Here is a 19,707-nt window from a genome sequence, read left to right on the forward strand (position 1 = left end):
ACGTTGTCAGAGGGTAGATATTATAAAAGAGTAAAATATAGACCTTTAACTATAGAGCTGCATATTTGCTTGGTTGCCAGAGGGGTGGGGGTGGGGGGACGATGATACCTTTAATGGTTTTCGAGGAAAATTATTGATTAAAAAATATAAATCATCCTCAGTGTGAATCCATGGCGTACAGTATGTCTGCCCCCTTAGCCCCGTTTCTTATGCAACGAATGATAGTGAATGAAACTGGATAAAAAGGTAGAAGAAATCTGCTGTTGCCTATGAATAAGAACTGTCCCGGCATTTGCCTGGAAGTGAAAATGGGAAAGAGGAAACCATTCTCAAGATCAGCTCTGTAATCCGTGGCATATAGTGAATTGTAATATTTTCCACCCAAATATCTTTTCATTTACAATTTTCTGTACGTCACACCCGTCACATCAGTGGTTTTGAACGAGGTACAGCCTCAGCATTTTTCTGGTGTGTAAATGGGAAACCACGGAAAACCATCTTCAGGGCTGCCGACAGTGTGGTTCAAACACACTATCTCCTGAATGCAAGCCGACAGCTACATGACCCGAACCCTGCGGCCACTTGCTCGGTCCATATTTATGTTAGTGCCACGTAGAAAGCTGACTTTCTCAAGTTTAATTTTATTGTAAAGTATGCTATAGTTCTGATAACTTATGCATCGCGTACATAACATAGCCATTTTAGTTTCCCGGCTCAAAAAAAGGTTAATATACTGCCGTAAAATTCAGGTAATATTCTGGTTGTATTCGAGCATCTTTCGGGCTGTTACACTGTATACGTGCGCGTTCAGATTAATTGATGGATGTATTCCCCGTATTATGGTCATAGGAGTGGTTAGAGAAACGATGCTGAAAACGAAATCATACAGAGAGATTACACAAATGTTGGTGGGGATCAATAATGCTTACTAATGACTATCCGACGCTAATGATATGCATACAAGCCGACTCGGGATGACTAGCCCGTCCATCTGAGGGAGATAGTCCTACTCCCTCTTTCTAGTGAGTTGCATGTAACTGTGTCGGCACAAGCCACACAAACAGTGGAATGCCAATGTTGTGTAGCTGTATATCTAAGGGCAGATTAACGTTCTACTTGACCAACACAATCAGCTCAGAATTCTTAGTTTCATTCAGCAAGCTTCACTGTTTCAGTATGTTACAAGTACTTTTGTGAAAGGACTACTTTCTGTCACATAAATTCGACCAGTTCAGTTCAACCGCGGCGACTAGTGTACAAGAACACAAGTGCACGTGAACACCCAGGATTTGGACCTGGGACTTCTGTTACCCTTTCATTGCTCGAAATCTAACGTGTTAATTAGAATTCTGATCCACCGCATTTTAAAATTATTGGGTTCTATGCTTCAAACTTCCAGCATTGCTTGCATGTGCACATCGGTCTTGTGCTCTCGCTGTGGCAGGTATCGCGAATGCGTGAGGGATTGTGATATTATAACTTACGGAGCTGTTACTATATGGGAAGTGCACACGTCCGGTGTGCTCCTGTAGCAAACCTTACTGGATGGTGCTGCCATCTCTACGGATTTTGTGCCAGCTCGTATTTTTTTGAAAAGCAATAGTCTTGGTTCCAGACTTCAGTATCCCGCAATACCATCTTTGGTATCCCGCGGTCTTTAAGCTGGTGATTATTATATTATATTATATTATATTATATTATATTATATTATATTATATTATATTATATTATATTATATTATATTATATTATATTACACTATTACTCATAAATTTTGTGAACACTCAATTTCCTCTTTGACGAGCCGTCATTTCAATTCAATGCGTTGAAGCACCACCATCTATAGAGGTATAGATTTCAGTTACGAATAGATTAGAATTTCGTGGTTTCCCCTGTATACACCAGGCAAATGCTGGGGCTGTACCTTAATTAAGGTCACGGCCGCTTCCGTCCCACTCCTAGCCTTTTCCTGTCCCATCGTCGCCATAAGACCTATCTGTGTCTGTGCGACGTAAAGTAAATAGCAAAAAAAAAAAATACAAAAAAATCCGTTTTTCCCTGTTGAACTCGTAAGCATAACAGGAAGGCGACTGCAGTAAGAATCTATGCGAAGCTAGGTGTGAATTTTGAAATAAGCTACATCCCTGTGTTTGGCATCCCACTTAAAAAATGGAGGTCCTTTGTGGTGACCACAATACCAACAGCCACGTAAAGTTAAAACCTTTATTTTATTTTCCATTTGGTTTTTGACTGACAAGCAAATACGATAGATGCTTTCTCGATTCACCTGGAAAATTGAAGCTTCGATTTCACCTCGGAAAACCCCACCAGGGTACGGGAAAAGCGCCAGAGAAATAATATTCTTGTTTACTTATAATTTAACTATTGAACAAATACAAGCTTTTGATCTTCTCACAGTGTTTTTCATCGACAGTCCACCATCATTTAAATGATTTCCATTCTTCTCCATATCGAGCAGCAGAAATCGTAAGATTGTGTCTTCCTCGTGTAGGCTCCATCATCTCCCATCCTGTACTCAGATATAAATGCATACAGTTGAACACAAAATAAATGTTGTGATGGTGGTGTTCGTTGTTTTAGGGGTCATAATAACACGCGTTGTCGCAGTCCTACGCCTCTGAAGTGGTTTTAATTTAATTTCCAATGGCTATTTCTAGCAGAGTGCAATCCTTGTAAGGCAGACCCTCCGATGAGGGTGGGCGGCACCTGCCATGTGTAGGTAACTGCGTGTTATTGTGGTGGAGGATAGTGTTATGTGTGGTGTGAGAGTTGCAGGGATGTTGGGGACATCACAAACAGCTAGCCCCTAGGGAAATGGAATTAACCACGACCCGGCCGGGAATCGAACGCGGGACCCTCTGAACCTAAGGCCAGTACGCTGACCATTCAGCCAACGAGTCGGACTCTAAAGTGGTGAAACAGACCTCTAGCAAGGCAAGTACGTTAACAACCTTACCATCCTCAACAGTATTTTCTTGCTGGATTAAGTCGCTCAGCCCAAGTTAGTGGCTTTGATCATGTCCCAGTCGCTTGGTATTTCAAAGTGTGTCTATCGATTTACGAGGACGTAAACGAATTCTAGTTGAACAAACTTCCGGTATCTCAACATCTCTAAAAGCTTTTAAGAAATACAGTAAATTCAATAACATTATTAGCATTTTCTAGACCCGCTGAGTAACGTAGGCAATAGGGTTCTCGCATTGTGTGTTCAAGGCTGCGGGGTCGAGTCCTAGCGTTGTTAGTTGCCATTTAATATTTATTATATACAGATTGACTTCTTCGTTAAGGAACATATTTATTCCACGTAATGAACCAACACCTGTTACAACCAGATTCGTCCATAATAAGATTGAAGCTATGAACATTTTAAACATAGATTTTTATTGCACGTGTTGATTGTATTTTATCTCAGTTTTATGTGTATTTCATCTTGGTGTTATTTTAAGCTGAAGATGACCTCTAGCCTAGGTCGAAACATATATTATGTAGCTTTCTAGACAGACCATTTATTAAATGGCAAACATGTATTGAACAAGTGAACTTTATACAATCAATTTTTTTAGAATTTTATCTTAGATCATATTTATTGCCAAATTTCGGCACTCCATCTTATTTTAATATGTAGGTGTTAGGTATGCATTTTAAGTTGGTTATTTTAATTATGTACTATTTTCCTTACATAATACCAGAACCGTAGTGTAGAAAATGTCCCTAGAACTAATTTTGGAAAAGTTTCCTGTGGGAGGTGATCATATTATAAAAGAAAAGCAAAGTCACCTCCGTATAGGCCATGAAGGACCTTGGAGGAGTGGAAGGTAAAGGCTTCCACCATTGTTAACCTCGGTACGTGATGGGGTAGAGGGTTTAGCTCTACGCCCGGCCGCGTTTGCCCCCAGGAATTAACCTGGTACTCATTTTTGGTGTAGGCTGATTGAACCTCAGGGCCATATGCACCTCCGGAAGTGGAAATCTCGTTTTTAGAAATTTACGACTTCCTGACGGGGATTCGAACCCAAGTCATTCCGGACGAACCGAGCACGCCTTTACCACCTCGGCCAGGCAGCCCCTGATCATATTATAAAGCCGTATAAAATACATTATGCTGAAATCGTAGTGGTTAACTATGAAGAAATGACAACTTTTCAAATGCCCTAATTGAAATTACGGAATTCAAATCAGGTATCTTCCTTGGAGGCAGTAAACAAAGAACAGCAATGACAGAAATGAAATGAATAAAGCGGAAGACAAGTGGGTGGAGTGGCAAACTGTCAGCCTCAAGGGCAATTAAACATTCCCGGGCCACTTGCCCTCCAGTTCGAACAATGATAAATGGTCTACTGAGTCGACACCAGAAGAGTCTGAAAGAACTCCCAAGGAATGCAAGATAAACTTTTTGTGTCTAATGTCCAATGCACTCAACATGCGAGAATTGTGGAGACTAGCTGCCACGTGCGGACAGAACTTGAAACGATTGAGAAAGAAAAACAGGGTGACAAGCAAAACTGCCATGTTGTCGTCTTCATGGACAATTACACACAGTGACTTAGTGCAGATAAATGGAGAAGGAATTCGCTCTCGAGTGGAACGAAATGCAAAAAGCAGAACGCTGAAATCAGTTATGCTTATGACTTGCTTTCCTTGTATTGCCTTCGGAACCTCATTCGTGTGTTTATCGACAAAAACTAGACATCTCCTACAAAAAACTTTTTAGCTTCTTTAATGTTTTATGACCTTAAAATTGATTTTCTAGGTCAGGGATGTACAACGTTAGAGAAGCAATGGTTTACGTATAAGAGGCCTCAGCTAATAACTACGCCCGGATTCATTTCTGGTAAGAGAGTGTTTATAGTAGGCTATGTTTTCTGGTATGAACAAGAACAAATTTATTACTTTCATTGATCGCTCTGTCTACCTTGTTTATGACTATGTGAAAGTGACCAAGGTATGAGCAATGCTACTAATGCCATTCCTTACGACCTACACAGACGCTTCTTGTTTTTAATCGTGTGAAATTGTCACTGATAGGGTCGTTCGGTATACGTCTCAGTGGGCTTGATATGCATATTTAATAACACCTTCTGGCTCATTGAGGAAAGCAATGGTAAACTACCCCACTTCTCATTGCCCTAATTCGCCTCTTCAGTGACGCCTAGACTGTCTGTGACTGATAATAGTGGAGCTCCAACAAGCCTTTCAGCTCAGGACTGTTAAGTAATTCTGAAGACGCGGGCTACACGAACACACCCCTGCTTAATTACAACAGTTCAAGAGTTAAAGTGCGTGAACAATAATGATAAACTCGCATATCTCGCAGCCTGTTGTGATAAGTTGTACTCGACAATCGGCTGGGAAATCAATACAGTAAGAGCCTACATTAGCTGAGATGTGATGGTGATTGTTTATAAGGGGTAGTAAAACTCTGTAGATAATAATCCCCTCTGAACACTAGTCACCAGAGGAAAATGAATAGGTTCGACCTTTAGAAGATAAAGTGACCAGAAAAAAAGAGGGAAGGGCCAGAAACAGCGTGAAAATGATCGACTCCTTACGCCTTCAGCGCAACCGATTTACTTCTCATCAACAAACATTTCTAAATACAATAATACATTGAAGGATGGTTGTCAGTGATAGTTCGAAAGCCCTCAAGATCTTCCAGTAACAGTTCCTTTGGGAAGAAAATGTAGGAGGCAGCGTGTTTCTGTCAGATCATCCTGGAACAAATATGGCCCATTTAGATGGCAACCTACAGTAACATTCCTCTCCATACATTTACTCGCCACTCCATTAGGAATGTTTCCAGTCTATTATGGCGATTCACGGTGTTACGAAGTCTCTCCCTTCGAACTCGAGATTTTCGAAACCAACGCTCCATCCTTGCGCTTCATCATTTACCACATGTCCACCTGAGTTTCGAAACTGCCTCGTGGACCTCCTGCTGTAAATGCAGATGATAGCGTTGTTGTAGGCGTACTAGAGATGACTGGCAGATGCCAGCCCGTTGTGGAACTACCAGTGTTCTGTTGTGAAGATAATCCGGATAACGTTCAAAACAACGTCTCGTCTTCATTAGCATCAGACGTCACTGGTGCGCATTTAACAAGAGATATTCCTGGAAGCTGCTCTGTTACCCGCAAAAGTCATTCAAGACTTCGAAAGGTATTTGTCGTTCACTCTACATTTTTGTAGATAAGAAAATAATAATAATAATAATAATAATAATAATAATAATAATAATAATAATAATAATAATAATAATAATAATAATAATAATAATAATAATGGCTTTAAGTCCCATTAACTAAATTTGTATTGTTTTCGGAGACGCCAACAAATCTGCTGACATGAGCTGACGTATTTGGGCATCTTCAAATACCACCGGACTGAGCCAGGACCTAACCTGCAAAGTTGGGCTCAGAAGGCCAACGCTCTACCGCCTGAGCTAATCAGCCCGGCAGAATATTATCTTATTCGTTGTTGGATATACAGCGATGGCATGAATGTGGTCAGTGGTCATCTCATATTCAATATTAAGCTTAACAGGAGGTCAGTCGAATGTGACACGGTCAGATATGTTTTTAAACTATGAAGCTCTTGACCTGTGCATCCTATATATTTCATAATCTGAGATTTTATATAGCTTCTGAAGGTGGATCTGATGGCATTTGAGCACTATTCCGACTCAGCTAGGTATAAAGTGTTCTAGAAAACATGTTTAACGTATAGCCCATCCACTTTTCTCCTTGCCATACGTGTTTCATATTTGTACTATATAGTTTTCAGAGTTTACGTTATACCAGATCAAGACTGAATCCGGGACACTAGTGAAACCTACATTTTACTCTAACCTGCGCAAATATATAAATGCCAAAATTGCACGATTTAGAAACTGTGCGTATGCATCAATTACAGGTTCCAGACTTTCAGAAGGTACATGAAGTGATAACTAGACTCAAAATCGAATAGTTTTTCACGTTCACCTATATTTCCCCTAAAGCTACAGTTGGGAGTAGAATGTTAGGACACGATTGTTAAGACGGAAGAATTTGAAATCGAAAATACGAATTTGTCTGGGGAACTTTCTGGGAACACATACTGTAGTCATAATTATCTCAGCAGATTAAATTATTTTCATATTTGTTAATTTACATTATTAATCAGCTGTGTTAATAGTTGGATATTAAAAATATACATTTATTCTCAGATGTTGGGACATATTGTTACAGAACAAGGAAAATTTTATTTTTACAATATGCTTTACGACGCTCCGACACAGGTTAGTTCTTATGGCGACGACGGGATGGTAAAGGGTTAGGAGTAGGAAGGAAGCGTCCGTAGCCTTTATTAAAGTACAGCACCAACATTTTTGTGGTATGAATTTTTTTTTTGCTAGGGGCTTTACGTCGCACCGACACAGATAGGTCTTATGGCGACGATGGGATAGGAAAGGCCTAGGAGTTGGAAGGAAACGGCCGTGGCCTTAAGTATGGTACAGCCCCAGCATTTGCCTGGTGTGAAAATGGGAAACCACGGAAAACCATTTTCAGGGCTGCCGATAGTGGGATTCGAACCTACTATCTCCCGGCTGCAAGCTCACAGCCGCGCGCCTCTACGCGCACGGCCAACTCGCCCGGTGGTATGAAAATGGGAAACCACGGAAAACTATCTTGACGGCTACCGACAGTATGATTTGAACCTATCTCCCGAATGCAAGTTGACAGCTACGTGTTGCAAACCGCGCAGTTACTCGCTCGGTAGGAAAAAGTAAGGGGAATGTAATTCAGTTCAATAAATAATTTATAATTTTATAATAGACAATATTGTCAGATTTGTTTGGAATTGTTAACTGAAATGTATTCTTTACAAGGATATATCTCGACAGTTATGTATGCCTGATTTGCATCTGTTGACGATATAATAATAATAATAATAATAATAATAATAATAATAATAATAATAATAATAATAATAATAATAATAATAATAAGACAGTTCTTCACGTTAATTATATTCCTAAACTGCACTAACTTGTGATTGTTCTATACAGCTAATTTGTAAAGATACACACAATTAATGTGGGAAGGGAGGATCCTCAGCAGCTGAGCTGAAATGTTGTCAACCTTGACTAATTTGGACGACCTGTCACTCTTCCAAGTGTATAGAAGAGGGGCGCTGGGGCAGGCTGGCTTGCGCCGTTCTCATGGACAATTAACTTCTCTGAGCGAAGCAGCATTTTTTTTTATTTCCGAAGAAGACAAATGGAAGATATCTAGTTGGCAGATTGTAAAGAAACACGGACAAGATAAAAAGAAAGCTTGACTGCGGGATGAAAGGTTACATCTTCTTACTCTGTGATTAATATCACTAATGCTTTGGAGTATGACTTGTTCAACAAAGATGTTTCGGGAAAGATGATAATATTCCAGTCCCTTTCAGTATATTTAGACTTTTCTGACATCTCTTCCTTTTCTTCTAAGAGTAATGTTTATATGTTTTAAAACAGAATACGTCTCCTTCTTCTTGTTCCTTGGCTGAATGTTCAACGTCGTGGCCTTCATTTCATAGGGCACGGGGTTCGATTCCTTGGACCGGGTTGGAGATATTAGCCACGTCTGGTTATATTTGTCTTAATACAAACATCATATAGATACAGCACACCACACTACCATAAACATGCTATGGTGAATTTGTTACTCCACGTAGAGTTGGAGTCAGCCGTAAAACAGGCCCAAATCGTTACGCGTGACACAGATCGCACTTGAGATCCCACCAGTGAAAAAGAAGACGACGAAAAAGTAGGGGGAATATGATTCAGTTAAATAAATTAACAATAAGCTTGTAACAGACGAACATTATCAGATTTGTTCGGAAAGAAGAAGATCGGAATGTTTCGATCATTTTTGATCACATTATAGGAACTCCATGATGCTATAGCCCTAACGGGCCTTGGTCTACCAAGCGACTGCTGCTCAGGCCTCCCGTTTACGAGGAGACGCGTGACAGCGTGCCGAATCTTCTCGACCATTATTCTTGGCTTTCTAGACTGGGGACGCTATACTACCGTCAAGACTGCTCCTCAGTTGTTCTCACGTGGGCTGAGTGGACCTCGAACTAGTCTTCAGATCCAGGTAAAAATCTGACATGTTCGGGAATCTGGAGCCTCCGGGCAAAAGGCAGGAACGTTACCCTTAGACCACGGAGCCGTACACTGAAGCAGTGGTCCGAAAAGCGGGGCGTTTAAAGAATAATGTAGGTGAGGGAGAAGGCGCATCTAAAATGGGAAGTCTATCTGGCGATACATACCACAGCTCATTTCTCAACAATTATTGTTATCCTCATATCCTCAGTACAGTAATATAGGCAAGAAGCTCTTCCACTCCTATTCAAAACGAATGTATTTTCACGGAAAAACACTACCGGTACCTTAGTTATAATTTCATAACTTCTGACCAGGAAGCTGGCAATTAGACTCTGCTCACTTGAATTGGGAGATCAGGTGCTGTCACACATCTTTGACCACAGGACTTATCCCAGCGCCCTTTCAGAATTGAACCCGTGCTTCCACCCATTGTAGCTCAATGGCAATAAGCCACTTGACAATATTACCTCCACTACCTCGCTGCAGTACGAGAATGCATTCTTTCTCAGCCTGAAACTCGTCAGGCAGTGCGAGTGAACAGTACGCTGTGCTGCACAGATTGATTTCTGTGCGTTCTGAGTGGGGGTGATTCAACTTTCTAAGTGGTAAATATATAGTCATAATCATGGAAAACTATCTCATTCTCAGTGGTAAAAAGCTATCCCGTTAAAGTGTTTTGTTGAGTGCCTGTTCTCCCAGGAATATATATATATATAATAAAGAACAGGATGCGAATTTAGTTTCATGTTCACCTTCCACATCTGCTTCAGCTCTCTCCAGTAAAGTAAATTATTCGATAAAAACAGAAGTACGTAAACATCAATACTAATTATCCAAAACTAGGTTTCACTAACATTCCTGTGAATAACCCGGGACGACCACAGTGTGTTCATTGCTTGAATATTTTAGCCAACGATAGTTTGAAATCTGTAGAACTTACAATACACATCCAGAGCATACCGAACGGTTTGGCCGTCTAGTTAGGGTCACGTAACTGTGAGTTTGCATTCGGAAGATGATGGGTTCCAATCCCACCGTCGGTAGACCTGAAGATGGTTTTCCGTAGTTTCCCATTTTTCACAACACGTAAATGCTGGAGCTGTACCTTCATCAAGGCCATGGCTGCTACCTCACCAATCCTAGCCCTTTCCCATCCTTCCATCGCCGAAAACCTTCGATGTATTAGTGCGAAATTTTATTTTACACAACTATAACTTTGCACAGTTTTACGATACAGATTATATTTATTACCTGAGAAATTTGACATACCCAGTTTATACTGCTACGCCACTGTATAGAAATCAAATAATGTATAACCTAGTGGCAGAGAATCGAGATGCTGAAGTAGATGTCAAAGGGCGAATTAAAATAGCTAGTAGAACTTAGGGCAGAAACCTTAACGTTTTACTGAAGATAAAAATGAAAATCCGCAGCCTGTTTCCAGTCCTCCGAGCGTGTCAGGAATGGAATGAACGAAGCCCCCATCTAGCGGCGAGGATACGAATTGTGCCGGCTGACGAAGCCTGGCGCACTCCTCTGGGCAATGATCAAGGAATGACAGACGAAATGGAATGATATTGTTGAGTGTTGCTGGAATGAAATATGACAGGGAAAACCGGAGTATCCGAACAAAAACCTGTCCCGGCCTCGCTTTGTCCAGCACAAATCTCACACAGAGTGACCGAGATTTGAACCACGGAACCCACTGGCCTGTGTCACGGAGGCGACTTCACTGAAGATGGAGATCCATATTTTCAATACTGATGTGAAAGCTGTTTTGCTACATGCGTATGAAACCTGGGAGATTACCCATTCCACCACTTACCAGCTTGATCATTTTTAACCGCTGGTTACGCCGGATCTTCAGCATAATATGGCCTGAGATTGTATCTAACGAAGCGTTGTGACACACAATAGATCAACAACACCTTATAGAAATACAAATGTAAGTATACAGAGAAGAAGTGAAGTTGGATTCGGCATACGTAGCGAAAAATCCAGATAGAGCTGTCAATCAATCAATCAATCAATCAATCAATCAATCAATCAATCAATCAATCAGTCAGTGTCACCATGGATAAGAACTTAGGGCTTTCGCCCAGATGGCTGATTCCCTGTCACTTGTTTAAATACTCTTCTAAAATGATTACAAAGAAGTTGGAAATTAATTGAACATCTCCCTTGGCAACTTATTTTACTGTAATCCCTAATTTTTCTTCCTGTAAACGGATAGTTGCCCCATTCTGCTCTCTTTAATTCCAACTTTATCTTCATATTATGATCTTTCCTAGTGGCTCTAGATTGGAATCTTCAAGGGCCTTGGAGGTGAGGACGGCCGGAGAAAACTAGGGGACGTACTAGTGACGAAGAAGCTTGTATAGTTGGAAGATCATGGAGACAAATTAAGGAAATGGTCATGGACAGAGACAAATTAAGGTCATTTTCGGAGCTCAAACGCACCGTACGAAGTAAGAGGAATGGTCATGTACTGCTGCACTCTAGCTATCCCTGAACCTAATTATCGAGTTTCCAGAAGTTACTTGTAGCCTTCTCCTACGATGTCGGAGAAAAGGAGAGAGAAAAAACAACCCTAAATGCCAGCATACAGACTTACAGATGGACGGACAGATACAAACTGAACTGAACCCACTTTAGAGTTTTCCTGATCTAATCCGAGAAAGGAACGAAGTACCGTAGAGTCTCGCTTAACCGACTCTCGCTTATCCGACATTCCAATTGTACCTAACACGTTCATAAAATATTCGGTCAAAATTGCACACAATGATTTATACAAACTATAGAATTCTTTCCCGTCCAACTCATATCTAGCACTGACTCTACTCAAGCGCTCCTTTGCCGAAACAAAGCCCTGGATATGGAGATGCAGCTGATGACAGCAATGAGAGGTTGGCCAGTGATGACCAGCTTGAAGGGACTGATGAAGACGTTGTCGGCGGTGTCCGGATATTTCGTACCACGGACATTCCGTACCACTTGATTTTTGAGAACATTTCGTACCACCTAGGTCGTTATCTGCCTGCGAACGGTTTTCCCGTGATCCCCAAATATTTACCTCAGGACAATCCGTACCACATGATATCAAATTGGTATTCTATTTCTACGCCAGCGGGCGTAATGAGTCTGAGAGACACACTTCAGAAATCGGAAACAAAAATAATTTACAACATTTGCTGAAGAAAATGTCTATATTATTTTAATAACTGTCATTTAAACTATACTTATCACTTATACTTACCTAAATATTAACATAAGAAATTCGATTGTTTGAAGTATAAATCCTGAAACAAAACAATACAATAGAGGCGCAATGTGCCTGACGAGCATTGTGAATATTTATAAACTACTGCATTATTTCATTATCAAGTAAGTAAAATAAACTATTCTGATGAACTGGTCGATATGGTCTTCAAGTTCATGCGGAAACAGGAAACTACTGACAGGTGGAAGTAGCCATGCCCCCCCCCCCCGCGAAAGAATGACGAATACGAGATAATAATTAACACGTATGGCAAACAGATCAGTTGCATCCGACGAAAGGTTAGCATCAGTAGTGGTCACACCGCGCGGAGGCTTCTGCTCCAGTAGTGGACAATGGATATACAAATAAATACATTTTTTTCTTACAATCTGTTTTACGTCGCACCGACACAGATAGGTATTATGGCGACGATGGGATAGGAGGGGTCCAGGAATGGGAAGGAAGCGGCCGTGGCCTTAATTAAGGTTCAGCCTCAGCATTTGCCTCGTATGAAAATGGGAAACCTCACAAAAACATCTTCAGGGCTGCCGACAGTGGGTTCGAACCCACTATCTCCCGGATGCAAGCTCACAGCTGCGCGCCCCTAAACGCACGGCCAACTCGTCCGGTAATGAATACATTCTTTAGGATATCGTTTTTACTTTGCAGTACTTCCCATTCTTTCAAGCGGTACGGAATGTCCGCTCCTAAATACTTTTAAGTAATCAGCCGGTCAAGTGGTACGAAATGTCTGTGGTACGAAATGTCCTAGAACCGTTGTCGGCGTAGTTAAGAACGGCGAGAGGGAAACAGAAGAGGAAGAAACCGTAGTTGATAAAGATGGTGGATAAATGACACACAATGAAGGATTGAAATACCTTAAAACGACAATGACATAAGAAGAAACCTCGAGCCGTATGTGTTCTAAATGAAATGTGTTACAGTCGGCAGGTAAACAGAAGTCGATTAAAAACTTTTTAAAGCAAATATTAATCTGTACCAACAACGTATGTTGTTGAATGTAAATGTCAACTATAATATGTCCGTTAACATTCACAATATTGTTTTCTGTCTTTCCCAATCGTCCCGTCGACCCTGTTACGTCGGATAAGCTGAACTCTACTGTATGATGAAAAACCTTTAAATGTGCTAACAAAATATATTTCTGTCGATAACACAAAAGGAAGCGGTTTTGTCAGGGAAGGAGTTGGCTGTAACGTTTTCTGGAAAATGTTTGTAGAGTGAATCCGATGCAGGTCAGATTTGACGTGCTGGCAGAGCTGTATCAGTATAAAAGTACTTACGTTTAATCAGGCGGTCACGTGATGTGCTGTCAGACCCGCATTGTTATTTAATTACCGGGAAACATTTGATTTAACGAAGTGACTGGCCGCCAGTAGCACTACCACGACGCTCAACTGCACAATTTCTCTCGCAACACTTATCGATTTGTTGTGTTTAGTTTAGATCCAATGTTCATGAAATGCACATTTCCTGTGGTTCTATATGCCTCTCACTAAATGTATTTTGTGTCATATACACCACATCCTTGATGACACGACTAAACCATTAATTCTTTTACCCACAAACCGGTCGATGGCATGAACCATATGAAAATATTTCATAACAGGGAGATGTGCGACTTTTAACTAGTGACATAATTATATCTTCGTCAGTAACTGATAAATAACGCGTATAAAAGTACAATCCCTAGAATACATTAAAATATTCCGGTTCTCAATCACTTATTCAAATTAATCAGAGAACAGTATAGAAGAATGTTTTCAAGAGTGTGTAAAGGAGAAGTTTCGGATTAGTAGTAAATTCGTGTTCTCGTCCTGAGGTGGTGGGCAATTTTCAGGCACACCCCCAATGGAGGTGAGCTGCTTGTAACATTTTAACCATATACCAGCCTCCTATCGTACTTAAATTTCTGGCAGTACCGGGAACCGAACCAGGGCCCCCGATGACGGCAACTAATAGTGCTAACCGTTACTTTTCGGATTATCTAGCCCATATGGCTTTCAAAACCAGTAGCAGTAGTATGATATTACACCACCACCTGTACAACACATTGTCTGTTTTAACCATACAAAGCAAATGAAAAACGAAACATACTCTGGTTTTGCAAAATATAAATATAATATCATCCTGTATTAAACATTTGTTGGGGTAAACTCATCTCGTTATGATTTGTGGTGAAATTAAAAGATACGATATATTGCACATGTTGGAACTTAATATAGGACAACTAATTACATGCACGCTGTTGTAAAACACGTTTATACAACAAACGGTTCATCGTACCTGTGCGCTTTTTCAACCATTCTTCCTCCTTCGCAACGGCAAATAATAATAATAATAATAATAATAATAATAATAATAATAATAATAATAATAATAATAATAATAATAATAATAATACTCAGGATATCTTATACATAAGTTAGAAGTAACAGACATGAAAGTAGCAAGAATGATTGCTGGTACAAACATGTGGGAACAATGGCAGGAGGGTACTCGGAATGAGGAGATAAAGGCTAATTTAGGAATGAACTCGATGGATGAAGCTGTACGCATAAACCGGCTTCGATGGTGGGGTCATGTGAGACGAATGGAGGAGGATAGGTTACCTAGGAGAATAATGGACTCTGTTATGGAGGGTAAGAGAAGTAGAGACCAAGACGACGATGGTTAGACTCGGTTTCTAACGATTTAAAGATAAGAGGTATAGAACTAAATGAGGCCACAACACTAGTTACAAATCGAGGATTGTGGCGACGTTTAGTAAATTCTCAGAGGCTTGCAGACTGAACGCTGAAAGGCATAACAGTCTATAATGATAATGTATGTATGTGTGTATGTATGTATGTATAATAATAATAATAATAATAATAATAATAATAATAATAATAATAATAATAATAATAATAATAATAATAATAATAATTGTTACCTCAGCTACCGTGTGCAAGCATTTTCATTTGACGTCAATTAAACTACCTGCGATCGATTTGGACATTCTGTTTTACTCTATCAGATGACAGAAAATCGATTTATGTTGGGCGATCTATGATCGAATATTAATTGATTTTGTTGGATAAACACCAAATTTGTCATCGGAGATCTCTTACAAGCCGATATCGTACGATATGGAGTATGGAATGGAAATGTTCGTCCCTTCAAAGTTCCCACTATCTCTGCCGGGTTTGAAACCGCGATATTCAATATTGGGATCTGGAGGCCAACACTCCACGACTGATCCACGGAGGAAGATGTTCATAATAATTGTACCGGAGGTACACCCGCCCCGTGCATTTAAAACTAGCTCCTTATAAAAGCCCATCTATAACAGAAAATCTGAAACTCATTTCGGAAATAGTTTGAACATTTATCGACAGATGTCGCTACTGTCAACTTATGTGCGCCCTCTAGGGCGAGGATGAACAACAAATTTTTGAAGTGATTTTGTGTGTGTCAAGGTTTCCTAAACTGAATTGTTTATTGTTTGTTTTTGGTGTTCTAAAGTTATCAACAGTTCTATCTCTTCCCGCCAACTTAATATTTCCGCCAATAAGAAATTTTGTACATTTACTTAAGTAACCAATCAGAGTTTTTTAATATTTCTTTGTTTGTCCAATGAAAATTGGGGGGTGTCATGGTTTCGTTCCTCTCCGCTATAAAAGCTGGGAGCGTTCAGGCCATGTTGTCTTTGCGATTGCTCCAGTCAAGAGGTTTAGAGTGTGTTCGTAATGGAGGCAGTCGAAAGGGCTGCCTCGTCCCTCGCCGGGAGGTCCACCAGCTCAAGGTAATGGCAGACTCTGCTTAACCATGTAATAGTCTTTAAAAGCTAGCTCGAGGGGAAGTTTTCTAATTTCTTTCGGAATGTAACTTCTATTCGTCAATGTAAATTCTCAAACAAGTCTAAAGAACTTAACCGAACTTAGGGAATAAAGTGTGAGTTACCTTCTTGTATTCCCTCTCAACTTGATATTGAGGTGACAATGATTGTGTAATCTTTAAAATCTATCTCTTAATTTTGTAAACTTTATCTTCATCTAGTCACCTCCGTAGTATAGGCTTAGCCGGGCTGAGTGGCTCAGACGGTTAAGGCGCTGGGCCTTCTAACCCCAACTTGCCAGGTTCGATCCTGGCTCAGTCCGGTGGTATTTGAAGGTGCTCAAATACGACAGCCTCGTGTCGGTAGATTTACTGGCACGTAAAAGAACTCCTGCGGGACTAAATTCCGGCACCTCGGCATCTCCGAAGACCGTAAAAGTAGTTAGTGGGACGTAAAGCAAATATTATTATTATTATTATTATTATTATTATTATTATTATTATTATTATTATTATTATTATTATTATTATTATTATTATTAGTATAGGCTTAGCCTCTGTAACTGCGGGCCATAAGCCCACATAGGGTTTTAATGATGTTCTGGTGAATTCGGAAGGAGTGCAAATGTTCCCCTCCTAACATTTTGATTTTCGGCCAGTAAGTTTAACCTTTTGTTTCTAAATAAGGCCACGTAGAATGGGAACTTGGTACCCCTGTTAAAGTCAGCTTTATTTTTTTCATTGTGTGTCTTGGTAAATCAGACTGTTGAGCGATTAGCACAGTGTCTACTGTTTGGTTTTGTAAAATGTAGGTAGGTGCCTTAATAGGCCTGGAACTCGTAATTTTGGAAGGAGGACCTCCTTGGACGTAATTGCGTAGAGCAAAGACCCTCTTCCCAGTGATGTAAAATTTGGAGTTCTATCTCCTTGGGTGTGGGCTGAAGAGATCAGCAGTGCTCTTGTTAAAGTTGTAACTAGGGTGCTCCAAGGTCAGTTTATTTAAGTGGTTGTTTATCTGATTTTTTTCTAATATTGTTACTCAAGCTCACGAGCTAGACCTGGTACCTGATTTTGTTATTTTCGTGGCAAATAGTAAAGTTTGAAAGGAAAAGATAGGAAAAAAAGGAGGAAAGAAATATATTCCAAAATTTTCAAGTTCTAAATTGCTATTTAATCTTTTCTCTGTCCACTCATTCATGCACTCGCCTTCTTACAGAAATAATAATAATAATAATAATAATAATAATAATAATAATATAATAATAATAATAATAATAATAATAATAATAATAAAACGCCGGGCTGAGTGGCTCAGACGGTTAAGACGCTGGCCTTCTAACCCCAACTTGGCAGGTTCGATCCTGGCTCAGTCCGGTGGTATTTGAAGGTGCTCAAATACGACAGCCCCGTGTCGGTAGATTTATTGGCACGTAAAAGAAATCCTGCGGGACTAAATTCCGGCACCTCGGCGTCTCCGAAGACCTTAAAAAGTAGTTAGTGGGACGTAAAACAAATAACATTATTATTATTATTATTATTATTATTATTATTATTATTATTATTATTATTATTATTATTATTATTATTATACAACATATACAATAAAAAGTGCTTGTCCCGCCATGCAAAGATCAGACACTTCAATACAGTAATAAAGCCTGAAGTCTTATATGCCAGCGAGACCCTTACACTAAACGGGAAAGGTGACCTAGAAAATATTTTAAAAGAAGAAAGAAGAATCCTGAGGAAAATTCTCGGCCCCCGAAAAACAGAAGATGGATATAGACTGAGGTCACGCAAATAGACAGAAGAGCATTCCAACATTGCAGCAGACATCCGTAAAAGACGTCTGAAATTCTATGGGCACGTCCACAGATTGCCGGCAAGTAGACTGACACACAAGATTCTCACCTACATAGAACATCTAAAAAATATTCCATGGGTACTAGAAGTGAAGAAGGATCTGGAAAAAGCCCAGATAAACCCAAATGACACCGCGGACAGAAACCTTTATAGGAAAAAAATTAATGGATGGAAAGTGCAACCAGAGAACGAAGTGAACAAGAAGACTGGAGCAAAGTGGACAGAAGAACGAAAAAGGATCCACGTAGAAAGGATGAGAGCTGTTTGGCAACTCAGAAAACAGAATCGTTAGAGCTTTGCGTGATCCATTGGGTCCATACGCACATAATAATAATAATAATAATAATAATAATAATAATAATAATAATAATAATAATAATAATAATTTGACATTTTCCAATGACTCTTCACTTGTTATAGATTTTTGAAAGACGTCGGGATGTCTCATTTTATCCTCTTATCGTGCCGGAAACGAACGGCACTGCGCGTCACACTTGAATAGCCTGAATTACCATCGACCTCTGTCGAAATCAAACCCATTACCTGAGGAGTAATTTTACAACGGATTCCCCAGTCAGGCTGTTTTGTCATAACTTGTTGTCACTTCCACGAAAACCGTTCGGTGTTTAAACATCGAGACTATTATCTTTTTCGATTTTCTCTGTAAAACAACGGTTACAACTATCATGGATATTTGAATGAAAAAAAAATATTTATAGGTGGCCCATGATCATAGCCACGGGACCTCCAGTTTTGTGTGGAATCCGAAAGACAGTGGCATTCGGAACACGACTAGTCTAGATCTTATGAAAAATATTGCTCATAGGGTCAGTCTTGCTGCAGTAGCATTTTCTGACCCAGTGGGGAAAGCAGTGGCTAGCTGCCTCACTCCTCACCCTGCGTACTACGCCAATTTTGGCGTCGCCATAGATTTCGGAAATTTTCGAATAACTGCGTATCCCTTGATGGTGCTATTTGAGGATTCAGTAGAGCAAATTCATCTCAGTCTTATCTCTGGCTTTGGCAATATGAAAGTTACTGAGATACCAGTAACGGCATTTCAGTTTGTATCTGTGACGAATGATGTGAAGGTATCACTGGTAATGGTGATGATTATTATTGTTTTATGAAGAGGTACAACTGGGTAACCATCCTCCATTAACACTAATATAGAAAGAGGAAGAGGTCCGCTACTTTATATAAAGAAACGGACGGGCCGCAAAGGGCGTGAAATTGAAAGATTCTCTATGCCTCGCTAACACCAACGGGGTTAGAAGAGAACAATAGCTGACCAAAGGAGGTCGGATAGGAGTACCCTGACACAAGTAAGTGGAATCAATGACAGATTCGGGTAGGGGAACCATGGTCACCAACGCACGCTCCCACGTTAAGAGCCCCTTTTAGGTGCCTCTTACGACAGGCAATAGATACCGTGGGTGTATTCTACAGCCCCCACCCCCAGGGGTTGAAGGTGTCACTCATCAGGACGGATAGTGTACGTATTTAAATGGTTTTAAATGCCCGATATGCAGTAGTACTTTCTGATTTGGTGAGGAAAACAGCAACAAACTGCATCGCTCCTCATTTAT

Source organism: Anabrus simplex, chromosome 1 (genome assembly GCF_040414725.1).
Source record: "Anabrus simplex isolate iqAnaSimp1 chromosome 1, ASM4041472v1, whole genome shotgun sequence".
Taxonomy (NCBI): domain Eukaryota; kingdom Metazoa; phylum Arthropoda; class Insecta; order Orthoptera; family Tettigoniidae; genus Anabrus; species Anabrus simplex.